Source organism: Pelmatolapia mariae, linkage group LG12 (assembly GCF_036321145.2).
Source record: "Pelmatolapia mariae isolate MD_Pm_ZW linkage group LG12, Pm_UMD_F_2, whole genome shotgun sequence".
Lineage (NCBI taxonomy): Eukaryota > Metazoa > Chordata > Actinopteri > Cichliformes > Cichlidae > Pelmatolapia > Pelmatolapia mariae.
The window spans coordinates 36541862-36548021 of NC_086237.1; positions in this window are offsets into that span (position 1 = coordinate 36541862).

Genomic DNA, 6160 nt, shown 5'->3' on the forward strand with positions numbered 1-6160 from the left:
GGTTTTAGTGTGCTCTGTAATGTCTGTTCTCTTACCATTGCTGGTATGGATTCCAAAAAAAAAAAAAAAAAAGTGTGTGCGTATGTATGTACATATATGTACGTGTGTAGATATATATGTATGTATGTATATGTATGTGTGTTTGTTACTATGTAATTATTATTGCCTGTTACCTGTGGTAACACAATTTATAATTAATATATTCTGAATCCAGTTATGAAGGTTCTATTTGTTGTTTGCGAGCTGCCGTTGAATGCTTGCATGTGCCCGGGGCTGTGGATGGGTTTGTTTGGTTTGCAATGATGGGCGTAGCTGCGGGAAGCTTATTGTTTTTTGTTGATGAGTGAGTATAGGGGTGGGATTTAATACGTTTTCTTCGTCCCTCTCCTTTTCAGGAAATTTTTGTTTTTTTGTTTTTGTGCACTTTATGTTCAATATATGTATTTTGTTGTGCCTGAAATGAACAAATAAATGAATGAATGAATGGAGTTTGGCTGGCTGCTGAATTGTGTACCTACGCACGCACGCATGCACACACACAAGGAGAGCAGTACAATCGTGGTGTGAGGTGTAGATTTTCTGTATCTTTGTGTTAGTGAAGCTGAAACAGTTGTTGAAGGAAGTGTTTATCTGCAGGTCCAGTAAGAGATGCAGAGGATGGTTTGGGTCCATTATCCACAGCAGCAGTCATCAGGATGGAGGGATCCAATCAGGTTGTATAAACCGAATTAATCAATTCATGAAATATTCATTACTTCCACACAAAACACGAGCTTTATTCAGACCATGACATGTGAATTAAGACAATAACTATGGTGTTATACTTGGTTAGAGTTGTATTTGACACTATATAAAAATAAAATGAACTGAATTCTCTCTCTCAGTAACTCAGAGACCAGTTTCCCATGAAAAATCTGTTTTCTGCATTATTCACTTGTTTATTACGCACCAGCCTATAGTTGTGTTCAGTGCTTTTGTTTTTTCAAAATTGGCCTCTGACAAGAAAATTTCATTTCTGTTGTTCAATACTGAAGAAATATAAACTCTTACATATTATGCCAAATTACAAAAATCTTATTTGCTTCTCTAATAAAACCTCTGTAACTTTGCTCTGCTTCACTTCAGCAACATCAGGTAATGTTCATATTTTGATTCATGGTGTTCTTGTGTTTTTGTTCTGCTGCAGAATATTTAAAGAGTGTTGTGTGTTGTAGAAAGCCAAGCCAGGAAATCTCCTTCATATTTTTCTGTGTTTTATTCTCAGTTACACGAGACCCTGCCCTAGTGTGAACAGAGTGTTTGTGGTGGTAGGCTGGACAACAGAGCTACAATTGTTAAAACACTGGGTTATGCGTTGATGCTACTTTGTGTGGTTTTGACCTTTTTGTAGAGCAGAGTCTGCTTTACACACGCTGTGACAGTTTCACGCTCTCGAAGGTAGCTCTCTGTGCTCGGAGAGAAATCCTGCTCACGCAAGTAAATTTCAGTTCAATTCAATTCAATTCAATTCAATTTTATTTATATAGCGCCAAATCACAACAAAAGTCGCCTCAAGGCGCTTTATATTGTACAGTAGATCGCACAATAATAAATACAGAGAAAAACCCAACAATCATATCATATGACCCCCTATGAGCAAGCACTTTGGCGACAGTGGGAAGGAAAAACTCCCTTTTAACAGGAAGAAACCTCCGGCAGAACCAGGCTCAGGGAGAGGCGGCCATCTGCTGCGACCGGTTGGGGTGAGAGAAGAAAAACAGGATAAAGACATGCTGTGGAAGAGAGACAGAGATTAATAACAGACATGATTTGATGCAGAGAGGTCTATTAACACATAGTGAGTGAGAAAGGTGACTGGAAAGGAAAACTCAATGCATCATGGGAGTCCCCGGCAGCCTACGTCTATTGCAGCATAACTAAGGGAGGATTCAGGGTCACCTGGTCCAGCCCTAACTATATGCTTTAGCAAAAAGGAAAGTTTTAAGCCTAATCTTGAAAGTAGAGATAGTGTCTGTCTCCTGAATCCAAACTGGAAGCTGGTTCCACAGAAGAGGGGCCTGAAAACTGAAGGCTCTCCCTCCCATTCTACTTTTAAATACTCTAGGGACAACAAGTAAGCCTGCAGTGTGAGAGCAAAGTGCTCTAATAGGGGGATATGGTACTACAAGGTCATTAAGATAAGATGGGGCCTGATTATTTAAGACCTTGTATGTGAGGAGCAGAGTTTTGAATTCAATTCTGGATTAAACAGGAAGCCAATGAAGGGAAGCCAAAACAGGAGAAATATGCTCTCTCTTTCTAGTCCCTGTCAGGACTCTTGCTGCAGCATTTTGGATTAGCTGAAAACTTTTCAGCGAGTTTTTAGGACATCCTGATAATAATGATTTACAGTAGTCCAGCCTGGAAGTAATAAATGCATCAACTAGTTTTTCAGCGTCACTCTGAGACAGGATATTTCTAATTTTAGAGATGTTGCGCAAATGGAAGAAAGCAGTCTTACATATTTGTTTAATATGTGCGTTGAAGGACATGTCCTGGTCAAAAATGACTCCAAGGTTCCTCACAGCATTACTGGAGGCCAAGGTAATGCCATCCAGAGTAAGAATCTGGTTAGATACCATATTTCTAAGATTTTCAGGGCCGAGTACAATAACCTCAGTTTTATCTGAATTAAGAAGCAGAAAGTTAGCGGCCATCCAGGTCTTTATGTCTTTAAGACATTCCTGCAGTTTAACTAATTGGTGTGTGTTACCTGGCTTCATGGATAGATAGAGCTGAGTGTCATCTGCATAGCAGTGAAAATTTATGCTATGTCTTCTAATGATGCTGCCTAGGGGAAGCATGTATAATGTAAATAGAATTGGTCCTAGCACTGAACCCTGTGGAACACCATAATTGACCTTAGTGTGTGAAGAGGACTCTCCATTTACATGTACAAATTGGAGTCTATTAGCTAGATATGATACAAACCACTGCAGTGCAGTACCTGTAATACCTACAGCATGTTCTAATCGCTCTAATAGGATATTATGGTCAACAGTATCGAATGCTGCACTAAGGTCTAGCAGGACAAGCACAGAGATGAGTCCACTGTCAGAGGCCATAAGAAGATCATTTGTAACCTTAACTAAAGCTGTTTCTGTGCTGTGATGAGCTCTGAAACCTGACTGAAACTCTTCAAATAAGCCATTCCTCTGCAGATGATCTGTTAGCTGTTTGACAACTACTCTTTCAAGGATTTTTGATATAAAAGGAAGGTTGGAGATTGGCCTATAATTAGCTAAGACTGCTGGGTCTAGAGATGCTTTTTAAGTAAGGGTTTAACTACAGCAACCTTGAAGGCCTGTGGTACATAGCCGATTATTAGAGATAGGTTGATCATATTTAGGATTGAAGCATTAATTAATGGCAGGACTTCTTTGAGCAGTTTTGTAGGAATGGGGTCTAAAAGACATGTTGATGGTTTGGAGGAATTAATTATTGAAGTTAACTCAGAAAGATCAATTGGAGAAAAAGAGTCTAACTTAACATTGATGGTATTAAGAGTAGCTGTAGACGATATTACATCTGTGGGATGATTATTGGTAATTTTTTCTCTAATGATAAAAATTTTATTTGTGAAGAAGTTCACGAAGTCATTACTAGTTAACGTTAAAGGGATGGTTGGCTCAGTAGAGCTCTGACTTTTTGTCAGCCTGGCTACAGTGCTGAAGAGAAACCTGGGGTTGTTCTTATTTTCTTCAATCAGTGACGAATAGTAAGATGTTCTGGCTTTGCGGAGGGCTTTCTTATAAAGCAGCAAACTATTTCTCCAGGCTAAATGATGATCTTCTAAATTTGTGACACGCCATTTCCTCTCCAGTTTACGAGTTATCTGCTTTAGGCTACGTGTTTGAGAATTATACCACGGAGTCAGGTACTTCTGATTTGAGGCCTTAGTTTTCACAGGAGCTACAGTATCCAGAGTCGTACGTAGTGAGGAGGTAAAATTTTTAACAAGATAATCGACCTCTGTTGGAGTAGCGTTCAGGTAGCTGCTCTGCTCTATGTTGGTACAGGGCATTGAAGATGATAACAGTGGGTGGATTATATTCTTAAACTTAGTTACAGCACTTTCAGAAAGACATCTACTTTGATAAAGTCTACTCTCCACTGCTGTGTAATCAATTATTGTAAATCAGTGGTTCTTAACCTTGTTGGAGACACCGAACCCCACCAGTTTCATATGCGCATTCACCGAACCCCTCTTTAGTGAAAATTTTTTTTTTTCAAATTCAAGACATAGATATGTTTTTTTACTGGTGCACAAAATGATCCTTGCATGAACATCACCTTGTTCAAAGAACAAAACCAACACAATGCATGAACTTACAAGAAATTACATACCTGCAAATCAGTGTGACTTCTGCTGTTGCCTTTGAGACACCAGTTCAGATATGCGTGGCTTCACCTTGGCAAGTGCCAGTCTCATGTCATTTTCACAGAAAAGTCTGTTCCTTTTCTTCGTTTTTATGTCCAGCATCGTCGAAAAGGATTGCTCGCAAAGATATGTTGTAACAAATGGTATAAAAAAATCCAGGGCTTTCTTAGCTGAAATGCGCTGAAAATGCGGTGCCTCAGAGCACTATTTCGCACATAGTTCACACATTCCACCACAGTTTTTAATACTTCTGCCATTGTTGGAGGAAAGTTTTTTGTTGCCAATGCATGCCTGTGCAAAATACAATGAGTCACAATGATGTGTGGTGCATCGGCTTTTACTAGCGCACCAAAGCCAGAGTTTCTTCCTAGCATGACTGGAGCTCCGTCCGTACAAACTGCAGAAACCATGTCCCATGAAAGATTGTTGTCTCTGAAGAAGTCATCCACAAGCTTCTTCACATCGGCTGCCTTAGTTGTTGTTGTAAGAGGCTTACAAAATAAAAAATCTTCTTTTATCATGTCATCTTTCACATAGTCCACAAAAACAGTAAGCTGGCTTAGATTAGCAACGTCTGTGCTCTCATCGAGCTGAAGGCTGAATTTTGCCGGGCTTGAAATCAGATCAGCGACTACTTGAGCCAAGATGTCTTTACTCATGTCTTCTATTCTGTCGCTGACGGTGTCATTTGAAAGAGGAATTTGGGATAATTTACCTTCGGCCGCTGTTCCGAGAATCAGATTTGCCATCTTTAACGCAGCTGGTTTCACGAGTGTTTCACCAATGGTGTGTGGCTTGCCCTGCTTTGCGATCAGGTAAGCAACTTCGTACGATGCTGTGAGGATCGGTTTGTTAACGGCTACAAATCCAAGAGCAGGCAGAGTGGGCCTTTCACCGAATCTGGCTCTCTTCACCTTGAACTCAGCAAGTGTTGTGTTCTTGTATTCCCCGTCTCCATGCAGCTTCAAGAAGTGTTCCTTTAGTTTTGCCGGTGCGAGACTACAGTTGCTCAACTTGGCGTTGCAAATCATGCAGATAGGACGCTCACTCCCATCACGTTCCGTGATACATGTGAATCCATACTGTACATATTCGTCCGACCACTTTCTTCTTTTGCCCGACATAGTTAGTATGGATTAAAATGTTAAAATAAATCACACGAAGTACTACCACTACATTCACCTGTTGACTACTGCGCGCGCTACATTCCCCGCAGCCCTGATTGGCCAAGCAGTGTAGCATGACAGTCTGCAGCCAGTGATGGCCAGAAGGGGGCGTGTCATCACAAATTTACACGATAATTCGGGTGTGTCTGGACCTCTGTGACCTCTGCGGTGGAGGCTCTGCCGAACCCCTGAGACCGGCTCACCGAACCCCTAGGGTTCGATCGAACCCAGGTTAAGAACCACTGTTGTAAATGTAAATGTTATCAGGAAATGATCAGACAGCAGAGGGTTTTCAGGAAACACTGTTAAATGTTCAGTTTCTATGCCATATGTTAAAACAAGATCTAGAGTGTGATTAAAGTGGTGGGTGGGTTCTTTTACATTTTGAGAGAAGCCAATTGAGTCTAATAACAGATTAAATGCGATGTTGAGGCTGTCATTTTTAGCATCTACATGGATGTTAAAATCACCCACAATAATTATTTTATCTGAGCTGAGCACTAAATCAGATAAAAAGTCTGAGAAATCAGAGAGAAACTCTGTGTAAAGCCCAGGTGGACGATATATGATAACA